The sequence below is a fragment of the Periplaneta americana genome, chromosome 14, assembly GCF_040183065.1.
Source record: "Periplaneta americana isolate PAMFEO1 chromosome 14, P.americana_PAMFEO1_priV1, whole genome shotgun sequence".
Classification (NCBI taxonomy): Eukaryota; Metazoa; Arthropoda; class Insecta; order Blattodea; family Blattidae; genus Periplaneta; species Periplaneta americana.
The window spans coordinates 143,358,346-143,375,644 of NC_091130.1; the positions used below are offsets into that span (position 1 = coordinate 143,358,346).

At 32.7% G+C, this 17,299-nt stretch overlaps 1 protein-coding gene across 4 annotated transcripts in view; it reads left to right on the forward strand.

Annotated features, from left to right (window-relative positions):
• The window catches only part of LOC138713787 (uncharacterized), a 246,950-nt gene that overhangs the window by 100,379 nt on the left and 129,272 nt on the right, over window positions 1-17,299 (forward strand). For all 4 annotated transcript variants that reach the window (XR_011335989.1, XM_069846204.1, XM_069846206.1 and 1 more), the window contains exon 3: window positions 4,621-4,668. The gene's annotated coding sequence lies outside the window, so the exon portion shown is untranslated. The remainder of the gene's footprint in view (window positions 1-4,620; window positions 4,669-17,299) is intronic.

Here is a 17,299-nt window from a genome sequence, read left to right on the forward strand (position 1 = left end):
TTACAAATATAACGGACGCACGCATTATGCACACGTTGTAGCCTGTTGCTCAAATTTGCATTTAGGTTACTTAATATAATATCGCAGTAGTCGAAGTGTGGCATCACGAGTGTTTGTACAAGGATTAATTTTAATTTATCAGGAAGAAAGTGCTTCAGTCGTTTCAATGAGTGAATAATAGAAAATATTTTTTTTAGAAGTGTGATTCACTTGTTCATTCCATTCCAAGTGACAATCCATATAAATACCAAGGTTCTTCACAGTCGAGCTGTATGGAATAGTAGTAGAGAGATGCGTACACTTATTTTCTTGCAGGAATTATATTTATTATTTCTCTTATCATAGACCCATACTAAAGGCTCTCCAACTATCCAGTTCAGATGAAATACAGTAATTCCATTGTAAATACTTGTACAAGTATATGATATAGAAATATAGGCAAAATATCTGTCAATAATAATATGACACATAAATTACATTAAACTTATTTCACACTCATATTCACAATCTTAATATATAAAATTGAATGTGGGTATGTATGTATGTATGTATGTATGTATGTATGTATGTATGTATGTATGTATGTATGTATGTATATGTGTGTGTGTGTCTATGTTCTCTATACAAATCTACACGCTTTGACCGATATGTGCCAAAGTTTGCACATTTAACCTTCATAACCAGGAGAAGAACATAGGCTACATTAAAATTGTGCAAATGGAAGTTAAATTAATTAAATATATAAAAAATAAAAATAAATAGATCAAATATTCATGTATTATATTAAAATGCAAAATCTTCTACAGTCAATTGTTCTTTATTATTGTCTGTTGTATTCAACATAGACTTTCAGGAGGCCTTGGAAATTTTAACACGAAATTAAATTACATTGTTGTTACACATCACGAAGGCTAAAACGAGATAATTCATGCAATAAGTATCTTTACGCAGTCCAGGACCGTATTATGAATTCCTCGATGCAGTTTTGTAGATAGTGAGCAGGCTGTTTTATCCAATTGAATTCTAGAATTCTTTCAAACTACAAGGATTGCTACCACATAATTTACTTAATATTGAATAGCCATAGTAGACCTACTATTGCGAAATATTGACTCACCAAAATTATGCACTAACAATAATTTGTGTCAAAAACTCATGCGAAACGTAATATGAGTGGCAATATTAACTGGAAAAACGAAAGAAGATGATGTTTTTATCCCACGTATTGCTATTATAGCCATTCGATTTTAAGCAATTATTATAAGTTATAGTAATATTTGTGATAATATTACAATATTATAATATTGCAATAATAATATAGAGCCTAGTGTACTGTTACTGTTAACCCGTCTCTTATTAATAAGTTATGGTCACTAATGACTTGGCCGTTTATAGAAAAATATGATTTTCTGTTGTGGTAGTGTTCTACATTGCCTTCTCCAGGAGAGTGAATTCTGATGAGTATAGTCTCCGTTACTGCAAAACACCCTGAAATTCATGTATTTGATAGAATCCATCCGTTACAGATTGTAGTTTGGCCTAGAAGGAAATTAAATATATTGTGGGCAGAAAGGCTTAATAATGCATAATGCCGTGGTACGATAAATATTATCATCAATCACAATGTTAAATATCTTAAATATCCCTGCAGCATAAGGTCTTATTGTTGTTAAAACTCTATTCATAGGTGAGATGGAATTATTTCGATTAGTCAGTTTCTTTGGATATTAGTGGCACTTTCTTTAATATCCGTCACTAGGGAGGAGAAAACATAAGTAAATATGGTTCGTTTTGGCTCTATATAGTTCCCTTGCCGAGGTCTCCGATAAGTTTATTTAGAAATAGACCAAAATTTAAAACCGGGGCAACGCCGGGTAATTTAAGCTAGTCATAAATAAGAATCAATAATTCCTTAATAGTATAGTATATTGCGGTAGAAGTGTGGTAAATGCATTATTACAGAATCGAGGAAAAGTCAGAAAAAAATCGAATTTGTCTCATTTCCCCCCCCCCCCCGCATTTCCGAGATTTTGTTAATGTGCTTAACACATAACGTATTGTATACTAATTTTGGCGATAGTCATTTAAATTGATTAAAATATTGAAGATCAATAAAATTTATTTCGTATGTGAAAATTAGTGCTATAAGAAACAAATGCAAGTCGTTGCTAGGACACTATGTAGCTTCTCTTGTTCCGATGTAAATAATTGATTCAGTGTTTATTCAGGAGTTAAATTTGGATGCCTGAAAGTAATTTATATTAGATTTAATAGTTTTTTGATAGTTCTTTGATGGCAGAGGTATTAGTTCACGTACCAGAGGATGCAATACTGCTTCATTAACGTTCCATAACTACAAATTGTACTACCACGTATATTTTTTCTAAATAAAGATTCCCTTTGTGATCATTTTACTTCCCTATAACACTGTTCTTTCTTTTGTTTGTATATCTACCAGGGGCCTGTTTCTCAAACTCATAGACAAGTAATACTAGTCTGTACATTAGTATTTATTTTACAAGTTTGTGTTTCTAGAAACTACAAGGGTAAAGTAGTAGCTACCAATTCACAGACTAGTAATATTGGTCGATTTTACCAATTCATAAGTGATTCTGTTTCTCAAAATGCTAATCTAGTTGATTATAGTAGTATTCAACAGGAATATTCCTACAAGACTCTAAAGACTGGTGATTTCTATATTATCAGTTACCAGTGATAACCTTCCTCAGATAATCAAAACAAAATATTGTAGTTATTTTTTTAATATGTGGTTTAGTGATGCCGATTGAAGTGATGGAGTTATTGCGAGAAGAGCTAAAACTATATCGAGAAAGAAAAATTATTATTCCTTTAAGGATTCATTGTTTAAATATAATGAACGGTTTAGGTAAAGTGCTGAAAAGCTTGAAGAGTTGTTAAATGTAGTGGGACCTGCCATAACAAGACAAACAAATAGAAATCATACATTGTCAGCAAAGCTTCAAATACAAATTGCTCTACAAATCGGGATGTTGATTATTTTCCAATGCCATCTGGTCTTTCTGTCCTAGGCCAGCAACACTTGCAGAATTTTTTCCTAATAATCTAATACCAATTCATCAACTGCAGTAATTTTTGCTGGCTTTCCTCCTCCACTGCCAGTTCTTCTGACATTATCAACTTCAGCCTACAAATTAAATATAAAACGACAATAATTTATGAATATATCAAATTTAAAACTAAAAAAAAAAAAAAGCGAATTTTTCATCAAGTCATAAGCGGCATTCATGTCGGCAGTAGGCCCACTAGCTACATCATATGTACTGTGAACTTGAACTGGTACTCGTCAAAGTTTCTTTCTTAATGTTGGGCCAGTAAGTGTCCCTAACGTATGCATAAACTTTGTTCTGAGGTATCAGTTCCACAGCCTAACACTTTACAAAATTGTTTGTCCATTCGTGTACTTTATCATTTTTTGTTAACATGCTTGAAAAAGCACCGAATAATATATCCTTTGATTCATTAATCATATTGAGTATAGTTAATTTGTTTTCAGTTGATGGAATTTCAACCGAAAAGAGAAATCGAAACCAAAACAAACAACTTAGCTTTCTAACCTCAAATAAAAATACTTACCAATGACTATAAACAAATGAATTCAGTCAGCTGACTAGTGAAACAGATCATGTGACTACTGAAAAATTGTCACAAGTTACTAGACTGGTAAAATAGTTTGAGAAACAGAGAGCAGGGGCCTGTTTCTCAAAAATACTAGTTTAGTAGTTCACCGTTACTAGGTACCAGAGTATATTTCACCAGCTCTAGTAGATTCTGTTTTGTTCCTTCTCGATATAGTTTTAGCTCTTCTCACAACAATCGAAATCACTAAACCACATTTATTAAAAAAATAACTAAAATATTTTGTTTTGATTATGTGAGAAAGGTTGTCACTGGTAACTGATAATATAGAAATCACCAGTCTTTAGAGTCTTGTAGGAATATTCCTGTTAAATACTAGTATAATCAACTAGATTAGCATTTTGAGAAACAGAATCACTTATGAACTGGTGAAATCGACCACTAGTCTGTGAACTGGTAACTACTACTTTACTCTTGTAGTTTCTAGAAACACAAACTTGTAAAATAAACTAATATTACTACTGTACAGACTAGTATTACTAGTCCGTGAGTTTTGAGAAACAGGCCCCCGGTGAAATATACTCTCGTAACTAGTAACTGGTGGACTACTAAACTAGTATTTTTCAGAAACAGACCCCTGGCAACGCGTGGTATTGTCAACATACTAGGCATGTAAACAGACTACGATCGTCCAAAAAAATTTGAACATCACTCTAACACCCAACCGAGAGCATAAAACTCTTCACGCATTTACAGAGATCCTATGAATCACCTATTTTTTTTTCTTCATCCTTCTGATGAGAATATTGGAAGCACCTCTGCCGATATTTTGTGTTCTCTTTATTTCCCTTACGATCGGATCCGACAGATTGAGTTTACTGGTACGTATACTGAATGAATTACACACACGGTGTGACTTTTACAGCTCTCCTGCCCGTACTTGAGCGCCTTACGCGGTAACAAGCATTGAATTTATGTATCATCCGAGTCTCTCTGTTCCAGGTTGATTGCCCCTTCACCGCTCCAGGCTATCGCGTGACGTAACGAGAGGTGAGTAATGTTCAACTGTTTTTTTTTATGAATGAGTTATAACAACAGCTGGAAACTCTTATGTTCGTGTTACAGTAATTTGTCTGAAGGAAGAGTATGCATAAACTCTCACGTACGAATGTCCTCACTTTATTTAAGAAAGCAATTAACGTATAAATATGTAATATATTCAGTAGAGTCATACTACAATGACTTCAGTGCTTATCGAGTTGTTGAAAGCTTTCCACATTCTGGAATAGGGATGGAGGAAATAAATTAAATACCGATATACTCATATTGCAATATATTGCAAAACTAATTTCGATAATCGAACAAGCTGCAGCGTGTGCACAATATGTGTGTCAGATTCATCAGCAATGCTCACAAATTTGACCACATTACACCCTCGTTCAAATCTTTATCCTGGCTGCAACTTAGTAAACACAAATTCATAATCTTAACAAAATCAGACCAAAGGAAATTAAATCTCTACCAAACAAGTAACCCAGAATTACCTAATAAACATAAAGGGATTAAAAAAATTAAATATATTAGGAATTTTAACATTGTAATATAACATACGATTGAAAGTTCATTCGCTCTCTCTTCTGTTTCGAGTTCTCCACACTTCTACTCCAAATTATCTTCGTTCCCGGTTTAACTAATTATCCTCCAATCACAATCTAAACACCAGGTCACAGGAGAGCCAAATCCTAGCAATTCCTGCCTACAAAACATCCCACTATTCATCCTCTTTTACTGTCTCAGTTCCCCGTGAATGGAATTCTCTACCTCAGAAGATTAGGGGCTGCCAGACAATAACCACTTTCAAGAAAAGGCTAAACGATTTCTTACGGGCGCAGTCAAATTGAAATTATACTGGTGAGCGTGCTTAATAATTTAATTTAATTTAGATAAGACTATCATTACTATTATTATTATTATTATTATTATTATTATTAATTATTTTATTGGTGTTGTGAAGACGAAAAAAATTGTCATTGTATTATATTAATTATGTATTATATTGTCTTGTATTTGTAGTATTGTATTGTATTGTATTGTATTAATTATGTTATATTCATAGCATTGTAGTAATTTTTTATCATACTGGTTGAGTGGAAGAGAAGGCCGAATGGCCTTAACTCTGCCAGTTAAAATAAACCATTATTATTATATTGCAGAAAAATATCGATATATCGCTATTCCGTAAGCAAATTGCTTTTTCAGATGTAAATTTACAGTATTACAATAAAATTACTTAAATTTTAATATTCCTTTTTACTATTGAAAGTAATATCATAACAGTCAAAAGCATAAATGTAAAATTGTAACAATAAACAATACATTTTCAATACCATATAATGGTGGCTGTGGCCTCTCTCCTTTGCTTTTTAACGTTTATATGAATGCCATTGTGAAAGATTTTAGAGACACAAAACACGGATATATCACTATCACTGTAATAACGTTTGCAGATGATCTTGTTTTACTAACAACATCTGAAGATGATTTGCAATGGTCAGTACATAATTTAAATTTAATAGCTCAAAAATATTCAATGGAAATATCCATTAACAAAACAAAAATAATGGCCTTTTGTGGTAAATACCCGATACCAAGGAACATTTGTTTAAATAACACAATTTTGGAAAGAATTAATGAGTTTAATTATTTGGGATATAAACTTTCTTTTGTTGAAAATTTAGATTTAGCAGAGAAAATTTTAAAATTCAACAAATCAATGGACGTCATTAATAGAGTTTTAAAACTTTCATTAGTACAAAAATCAACTCGTACTCGTCTTTATGAAATAATAGCTCGACCAGTCCTATGTTATGGGAGTGAAGCGTGGACTATAAGGACAAAAGATGAAAGCAGACTAACAGCTTACGAGATGAGATTCATGCTCCGAACAGCTGGCTACACTAAATGGGATCGAAAGAAAATGAAGATATCCTTCAAGAACTTAATGTGTCATCAATACTGGACTATATCTCCAGATATCAGTTAAACTGGAAGGAACACGTCTCAAGAATGGCTTCATCCAGGATCCCTAAGGCAATAATGAAGTATCGTCCAAATGGGAAACGGTCACTTGGTCGACCGAAGCTTGAGTTGTGAGGGTACTAGAAACATTAGACTGTGCAGGTACTATTTCGCATTGTCTCTTATGAAGCGATAGTAGCGATCCTAGTGGTTAGCAACTATCTATGGATGCATATTTACTACGTATTGAGCTTCGTGACTGTATATACTAGACTGTGATTTTACATTTAGAGTTAAAGAGGTTATAACGTAATAAAGAATATTAAAAACCAAACAATTTACGTAATTAATTAATTGAATACTTTCCATTTTGATCTAGGATACAGTAAACGTATCTGATGAGACGTTATTGTTTACATTCTCTTGTCGCAAATCTTGCGGAGTGGATGATTCCAATTGCGGAGCAATGACCTTAAGGAGCACTGCTGCTCTTTGCAGCGTTGCAACACGTTGCATTTCGTATTTCCAGAACTATTGGACATATAAAAAACTTATTTGACAAAACTTGTTCGCATTGACTTGATCTATTATCTCTGTGAATTAATGTACAGTAGTGGCAAAAAAAACCGGACCGACCCTTGTAGCTGATTTCAGAGCCTTGTTCACTCCAGAGCACGACAGACTGGTGACTAAGACTTTCGTGGTTCGAATCCTGCCTGGGAAGCAAACTTTTTTTTGTTCCTTATTTAAATTTATTCCCAATACGTTTCGATTGCTGGTAAAATTCATGTTCTGGGAATAATATGTTAATTAAATAGTAAAATATCGCTGCAATCGAAAGGTATTGGGAATAAATTTGAATAAGGAACAAAAAAAATTCCTTCCCAGGCAGGATTCGAACCACGAAAGTCTTAGTTACCAATCTATCGTGCTCTGGAGTGTACAAGGCTCTGAAATCAGCTACAAGGGTCGGTCCGGTTTTTTTGCCACTACTATACAAGGTTCTCTTCTACCGTACGTACCAGAATTCAAAGCCAAGTTTGCAGAAGAACGAGCCAGTGTTCTAATACTGAACTGCCTAAGGTGAAGAATATCCTTAGTATTTTCATTTCTGTTGTTCGTAGAAATTTTCTCTGACTTCACTGCACGACACGAGATTCCATATGCAGAAGACAAAACATTTCTCAACGTTTCAGAATTAGAGCAACGCAAAGTTAATTTTCTAGACAAGGAGCAGAAATGACAGACATTTCCTAACTTTGAAATGTTTCCACCATAGGAAGCGCTGCAACACGTGGCTATCTATAAGACCCGAAATGGTTCTGCTTTCAACGCTCAAGTTAAGAAGGAAAATCATTCCTGTTGGAAGAGCCTTAAAGATGAACCCCCGAAAATGCACTGGCTCATTATATTTTAGATACTTTAATAGTGAATGTCGGCTATTAGAGAATTGAAGGGTTCAGAACCATAGTGGGCCAAGCGCCATTTATTAAAAACGGAGAAAAAGCAAGGGTTAAAGTTAAGTGAATATCATAGTTTAATGAAGATTGACATATCATTTAGTTTTAATGTGTATACTTTATATTACTTGCTATATGTTTCCTTTGAATTATGGTAATAACTTCATTTTAACCCATCTTGAATCTTGCGTACACTACTTTTAACACTTAAATACAAATAATTGATAAAATAGCAAACTAACTAGTGTTAATTATACAAATGATTGATAAAATAGCAAACTAACTAGTGTTAATTATATAAGCTGTTTCGGTGTATACTGTACACCATCATCAGAGCCTACTAGATCATGGCGTCATCTTGATATCGCTGCCTGTTGTAGGGGTGTGTTTGCAACAGTATACACCGAAACAGCTGTAAGCCACGTGTGCTTGTATAATAATTACTAGTAAGTTTGCCATTTTATCAATCATTTTCATTTTAACCCTTGTTTTCTACGGTTTTAGTAAATGGCGCTTGGCCCACTATGGTTCTGAACCCTTCAATTACGTAACTCTTTCTCTATTACAAAAAAATATCTTATCCAACACAATAAAGTTATTCTTTAATTGAAGAGTCCACTGCAAGGATGATGGATGTCATTTGGAATACATTTTGCAGGAGAAGCAATTGAAAGTTTGAAATGCTTAGCGCTCAAAGCTTAACTGTGATTTTCCGATCATTACTGGACAATGACTATCAGTGTTAATGCTATTTAACTCTCTATGTACATTCTACATGTCTTAAGCTATGCATTGACAGTCTTGGTTCATTTTCGACAAGAAAGTGACATCCATCATTCTTGCAGTGGACTCTTCATTTGTATTCTATAATTTTGGAATTTATATGTATATTTTTTTTTATAAATTGTCCTACTTTATTCACGTACGATATTACGTATGTTAGTTTCGTCCATAGCTTACTCTGTGTTTAGGTAATGAGAGCTAGAAATGGAGCCTACATGTGTCTCGGGTACTGTGATAATTGAAGAGTCCACTGCAAGAATGATGGATGTCATTTGGAATACATTTTGCAGGAGAACCAATTGAAAGTTTGAAATGCTTAGTGCTCAAAGCTTAACTGAGATTTTCCGATCACTACTGGACAATGACCATCAGTGTTAATGCCATATAACTCTGTATGTACTTTCTATATGTCTTAAGCTATGCATTGACAGTCTTGGCTCATTTTCGACAGGAAAGTGACATCCATCATTCTTGCAGTGGACTCTTCAATTTTAATTGAACTTGTGCCACAGTTTAGGCTTGGTGACGATGCTTGCTTGTTTACCAATTTTGTCACTGCATCCCAGATTCATGACTTGAAAACTGAGCTATGAAAATCTTTGATCTTACTTCGTAAGAAATTTAGAACTGATGGTGTTTTATTGAGTTTTTACAAAACATAAACTGACTAGTCATAAATTTATGTCCTGGCGTTAATGTTTTCATTTTGAATGGGCCTTCAGTGGACCATGAATTAAATAATCATAGACAAAAGCTTAGCTTACTGTAGTTTTTTTCATAAAATTAAAAATAGGAAAACTACAAGCTGTATTCTGTACATTTTACTCACCTGGTGTACAGATAAATGGTTGGCATAACTCTCTTTTGTGCGATATCGTGCGTATTTGCTTGGTTTCCCCACAAAACCAATCCGTGGAAAGTCTAAAATACCACGTTCAGTATTCCCAACCTAACACACATAACAATTTACCTCTTCTTACCGCTTAAGTGACATATTGATTTTACTGCTTTAGGCTTTTAACATATTATTTTTAGAGACGTTCAATATAGTAATAATTATAAGTTGGAAACTTACCACTGCAATTTCACCTAAATTTCACTGTTAATTATTGTTTTTAAATATTTGCAAAAATTAAGTAAACTCTACAACTCCACTAAAGTTACTGCATTCGTGATGCCGTGAAAAAATCAACAAGATTCCAGACTCATCATAGACTGGGGAAAAAAAAGACAGACGTATATCAGTAAACACAGTAGAGTAAACACAGAAAACATTTTAAAGCAACAATGTTGAAGATAGATATTTTTGTTTTGCAAATTTGCCGTCGTTGAACAGAAACCAAGATGGAGATTTCATTGCAACTAATTAGAAATTCCTCTTTCAGGTATGTAATAAACGATCTTCCCACAAAATAATGTACGATACACGAGCGGTATGTTTTCTTTCAATTCTCGGAAATTAAAAAGCTCAACTACGTTTCGCTTTTTCAAACTTTTCCTCGAACATATAAACTTCAACATACCGCTCTTGTAACGCATATTACTATTTATGTCAACAATATTAGAATAGTAGGTCTATATTACAATACAAGATTGGAAGTGCTTTTTACAAAATCCAGGGAAAGTTTTCAATTTCCGAGATTTTGTAATGCACTTCACAAACGTGTATTGTACAATATTTTTAGCACGATTATGTTTTTAAAATTGCAAATACAGATTTTTTACATTGAAAATTTAGAGCAATATTATTCCAAAGCCTTCCTAAACCATACTGTAATGGTAACTAAGTGAGCTAACTATAAGTGCACTGTAATGGGTCTATTTCAGTATAGTTTTATATTATGAAGAATGGTTTCCTTAGCAACAAGTTTCTGTGTGGGAATTCTAACTTTCAAGGCCTAACAGCAATACCGGTAGCTGTAAATACAACAAAAACACGATCGTGTGAAAAAGTATAGGGTATTTCAAAAGTTGGTTCAAACATTAAACCGGTATAAATATTATAATATTTGAGATACAGAAAAACCAAAAATATCACAGTGTTGGGTAAACAACGGGGTTTACAAAACATTGGGAAGATGTCTGCCGCTCTCTTGTCCAACGTACAGCATTTTGTCTGCTAAACCATGCACAGCAATTTGCAGATAATGTCTTGGAATATTGGCAGTTTCTTGCGAGATGGCATATTTCAGTTGCAGTAGGGTTGTTGAATGTGTAAGGAAAACTAGTTCTTTAAGGTAATCCCACAACCAAAAGTCGACCGGATTAAAATCTGGAGATTAATATTCCAAGACATTATCTGCAAAATGCTGTGCATGGTGTCGCAGACAGAATGCTGTACGTCAGTCTTGCGATGGTGACTAGTACTTTCGAGCGAGAGCTGTTTCATGCCCGCTGCGCGCGCGCGGAGCTCTTTTACCTGTAAACATTGCTAAAGGATGTACAGATCTTAGAACATGACGGAACGGAAGCGCTTAAAGCTTTCAAGGAAGAGTGGAAGATACAATATTTATGCTTCGAACATGGTGATGAAGTCCAGTGTTTGTTGTGTAAAAAATATATCATTTGCAAAAAAGCAACGTAAAACGGCATTATGAGACGCAAAATGAAAAAAAAAATATATATATATATATATATATATATATATATATATATACAGGCATTATTCAGGAGAAGAGAGAAATAAATTCATTTCGGAATTGACATCGAAGGTAAATTAATTTACATTTTGGTCAGTAGATTGTATCTAGATTCCTTTTATTTCTTTATTTTAAATGTATTGTTGATGTTTTAATTGTTTGCTTATTTCTGGATATTTACTTTTATTAGACTACGTGTTTCTTTAATTTAGAAATAATATTTTATCTTTGATTGCACTTTAACTTATACTATTACTAAGCTCAAAAAGCCAATTCACTTTTATTCCAATAACTATTTTCAGGATTTTGAGCAAATATGGACTAAACATTTTGAAAACTTTGATGCAAGGAGCTTTTTTAGTAACGTCAATATAGAATATACTTAAAAATATAATTTCAAAACTATTAGACCTAATTGCACCAAATTTTGTACAGATGATATGTATGTATGTATGTATTTATTTACACTGCAAGTGGGCAAGCACCCGGTGGCAGTGGTATATACAATATTAACAATACACAATAAAATGATAAGCAATACACAATAAAATTTACAATACATAATACAATTTACAACACATATACAATTTTATACACAATACAATAAGAATACACAATACAATTTAACACAATAATAATAAAACATAAAATAAAACACCTAATTTTACAACACAACCTACATAATTATGTATAGGTCCTACATAAGTTTCAATAGTCTTTCACTTTACTCTCATCTCATTCCCTGTAGTGGCACTATGACGCATTTCACTGACACTTTAGCACACATTTCACTGACACTCTGTAACACATTTCACTGACACTATAGAACACATTTCATTGACGCTATAAATTATCACTGATCGGAACTGTTCACTGCACTGTAAAACCATAACTTCACTGACTCACCTCGCTTCACTGATACAACAGTTCAAATAAGTCAAATAATTACACCCTTATGCATACTTATAAACAGAACTACATTTAAACTAAACATTTCTAGTGTAAAGCCCTCTTACACGCTAGTTTTAAATAATTTACAATTCAAACCAAGGAAGTAAACTCGTCAGGCTAGATAAATACATGTCACCTTAAAAAAATTAAATGTTGAATGTCACCTTAATTTTAATTTTCACTTTATATACAACTTTTTTTAATTATTCATGAATCTCCTTAAGGAAGGACAGCCCTCAAAGACCGCTGCAGGTAGGTCATTCCAATCATTTATAGTTCTATTTAAAAATGATAAATTTACCTACATCCGTTTTCTGTTTCCTACATTTGATTTTAAAATCATGATCGTTCCTACCATAGTACGTTGGCTTTTCTAACCGAGCCGTTATGTCTACCCATGCTTTCTGACCTAGATGTGCTCTATACAATGATGTTATTCTAGTTTTCCTACGTCTGTTTTCCAAAGTTTCCCATTTAAGTTCTTTTATCGTATCGTTCCCATCTTTTCTTTTACCTTTAACAAATTTAGCTGCCCTATACTGGATTCTTTATTATATTATTATAGATCTGTTTATATAGTTTAAATTTCACATATTTTGGCCGAAATTGTGGAAGTTTTAAAAATCGTACATAAGTTATCCCCTTAAATGATTGACCCCCAAAAATTACGATGGCTCTCAATATCTTAATTTAATCAATTTGTTTTTTCGTGTTACGTGCATCTCACAAATCGCTCTAAGAAAACTCATTACATAATCACGACTGGAGAGTACGGACTACATTTTCACAATCACACAATCAATATACTCTATTTCAATCAATATTGTCGTTATTATTTTTTCAACAGATACTCAAAAGTACTTAAAGATCACACACGTCGTGCAGGTAGACCCTATTAGTTTCTCCTAACCAATGAAGTGAAGTATTTACATAATAAATAATTGCTTTTAACAAGAAAATTGTTTACATACAATTAACTTTTCCTATTTCTCTTTTTGTTCCTAAAAAACCCTTTCCTTTGCGATTTGTTTATATATGTACATGTATATTAAATAACTTAGTAATTAGCCCTATTGCATAGCCAGAAATTTAGTAACGCAAGTTATTGTAATAATTGCTGCCTTTATTCGCTGCTTGTGCATGTACATCCCTGATGTCTATGTTACGACGCTATCTAGTGGATGCGCTATGCGCTCGTGATCAAGGTCGAGCTCTTCTACCATGATTGGGAGCTAATATCGTCTCATCCCTGCTGTACGTTAAACAAGAGAACGGCGGACATGTTCCCAATGTTTTGTAAACCCCGTTGTTTGCCCAACACTGTGATGTTTTTGTTTTTTTCCTATCTCAAATATTATAATATTTATAGCGGTTTAATGTTTGAACTAACTTTTGAAATACCCTATATATTTCCGGAATGGCATTGTAATTAATTTCTATAGCAACATAATAAATTCCCTATATTTCGTAGAATGAGAAAATATCGAACTAATCATTTTAATTGCATTAAAATTGTTCGTGTTTGCAGATTCATTGAAATATAATTGTAATAGAGTTTCGTTGTATGGAAATTAAATACTTAATTATTTAATTATCTTTTAATATACTTAAATAATTACATTTCTAACATGTTTATTAATCATATTTTTACTGTCAGTGCTTCAGTTGCCGAAAGCTTGTATGTTTTATGATGAAGTACATGGCCGCGTGTTTCTTTTTTCTGCAAAGTTGTGCGTCGTTTGTTTTTACTCTGAATGTCCACAGTTCTTCGGAAGCGTGTAATCCCATTGCCAATATTGGATCAACAGTGCTACAAGCATTTCATCCTGATTATCTAGAGTTGGGAGAGCAATTTGCCAGAGGAAAACATTTACGGGTATGAGTTTAAAGTACAGCCACAGTCTAGTATATACAGTCACGAAGCTCAATACTTACTAAATATGCAAACATAGACAGTTGAAATATGCATCCATAGATAGTTGCTAACCACCAGGATCGCTAATATCGCCTCATCACAGACCCTTTCCCCAGCAGACGATAAAATGTATTGTACTTTCGATATCGTATTCTTTTGAAAAAATTAACATCTTCCTTCCACTATTGAAATGTGAAATACATAAGGTTTATATATTATTTTCATAAAGTATATATTATATTTTATAAACTCACCTTCCTGGATTTTTCGGGAGAAGGATAAATCTGACCTCTTTTTCTTACAATATTTATAGTACCACATACGTCTCCTTGTCCCATATTATTATTCAAATTATTGTATTTTAGCCATGTACAATTATTACAACCGATAACGAACATTTCACAGTTTACACAACTTTTCACAACAAAGCGAAATACGGCACAGTCAATGCCTTTTCGATCTAGACCAGGCCGTAATGTATGTTCGGGTTCTCTATTTCAGGGTATGGAGGTCAGTGAAATATTATACCATAACTTTATTGCTTATCATTGCTAAGCTTTATTTAGTGTAATGTGTCCATGAGTTCCGTTTACTTCTTGTTGCATAATATGTTGCAGAAATAATTACAAAACTGTGTTATTTTAATATGAAGAGAATTTTACGCGTTAACATAATCTGTTCGCATCAACATTTTAAGTTTAGAATGGAAGCTATTTTGAGGTTTATTAAAAACGAATTTATATTGTGATTTTAATTTAGCACATCTACCTTCCTTAATTGTAGACAGAAAATTTACCATACCACTCCTATGAAATTAGTGTACGTACGATTGTGTTACTTCGTCTCTTAGGTAGTAGATAAATGCAATAATTCAGTACTCAATTGTAGTATTAAAATACAGACAAATAGAATGTGACGGGTGTCATACATGACATTACGTTTAATTATAATGTATAATTGCGAATATAGAAATATAAGTTAAATATAGTAAACATAACCTATATATTCCATATGACATAACATACATATGTAGTGACAGGGCATTGGAGACCACTAAAATTAGACAGAAAGGGGCAACTGGTACAGTAAACATAACCTATAATTTCAACATATCTAAATATTCGTGCGGTGCAACTGAAAATTATTGAATCGTGCATAAATTAATGTACAAGAATTTCGTAATATTTAATCGAAATAAAGGCAGGTATTACACATACGAACAATGTAATTTTCACACCATAAATAATATTACACCTTAACTCGCAAGGAATTATGTCTGAAGTGTCTCCTAATCATTGTTTTAAATTTTATTAATGCAATTACACTACATTTTAGATAAATATGTGTTAATCTTTATGCATTCCATTTAATTTATATGGTTGAAACTCCGCCCTTCGTGATCGGGTTAAGCGAGTCACATGGTCTGCCATACGGCCTATATTAGATCAGAATGGCAGTGACAGTCTATTGTTCCTAGTACTCTCAGCGCTCCAAGCGGCTAGCAACTATCGTGAGAAATGCAAAAAATCACCCCAAGCTTCGTGACTGTATATAGTAGACTGTGGTACAACCACGTTGATGTTCAAAAGAGGAGAAAAAAAGAGACCCTACAAATTACAGAGGAATACATTTACCCCATATAATGCTTTGGGTACCCCCTGCGGTGTGGTCAGAACTTCAGCTTCTCACACAGACAGTCCGGGTTCGAATTCCGACCAGACCTGCGATTTTTCTATATACTTTATATTCATATATGAGAACCTTGCCGTCTTCATTGAATAATCAATGACTATAAGTAGACATACATGCACATACCTATTATTGGAGAAAAATTCGTTCCTACACCGGGAATCGAACCTAGGACCTCTCAACTTTATGCGCTGAGCGCTCTTTCCATCTGAGCTATGCCGAGACCCGACTCACGGTGCCGGTCGTACTCTCCTTTGTAGTTCGTATCATCAATGACCTGCATTTTAGTCGTATATCAGGAGCTCATATTTAAATGAATTTATGGCTATTTTCGACAACACTTCTTTGAGTGACTGTTAACATTACATTATTTATTTATTTACTTATTTATTTATTTACTTATTTATTTATTTATTTATTTATTTATTTATTTATTTATTTATTTATTTATTTATTTATTTATTTATTTATTTATTTATTTATTTATTTGCGTATTTATTTACTTATTCACTTATTGACTCATTTAATTATTTACTTATTTATTTATTTATTTATTTATTTATTTACGTATTTATTTACTTATTCACTTATTCACTCACTCACTCATTAAATTATTCACTAATTCACTCATTCACTCATTTATTTATTTATTTGCGTATTTATTTACTTATTCACTTATTGACTCATTTAATTATTTACTTATTTATTTATTTATTTATTTATTTACGTATTTATTTACTTATTCACTTATTCACTCACTCACTCATTAAATTATTCACTCATTCACTCATTTATTTATTTACTTATTATTTATTTATTTATTTATCTATATATTTATTTATCTATTTATCTATCTATTCATTTATTTATCTATCTATCTATCTATCTATCTATCTATCTATCTATCTATCTATCTATCTATCTATCTATCTATCTATCTATCTATCTATCTATCTATCTATCTATCTATCTATCTATCTATCTATCTATCTATCTATCTATCTATCTATCTATCTATCTATCTATCTATCTATCTGTCTATTTATTTATGTATTTGTTTGTTTGTTTGTTTGTGTGTTTATTTATTTATTTAACTAGCTAGGTAGCTAGTGAGTACAAATATTAAAATTATAAAACAAAAATGTTTCTAGCCACTACCGTAAGAGCCAGGCTCGTGTACGGTGTGGTCTTAGTCAATAATATAACAGAAAATTTAGAAGGACAGT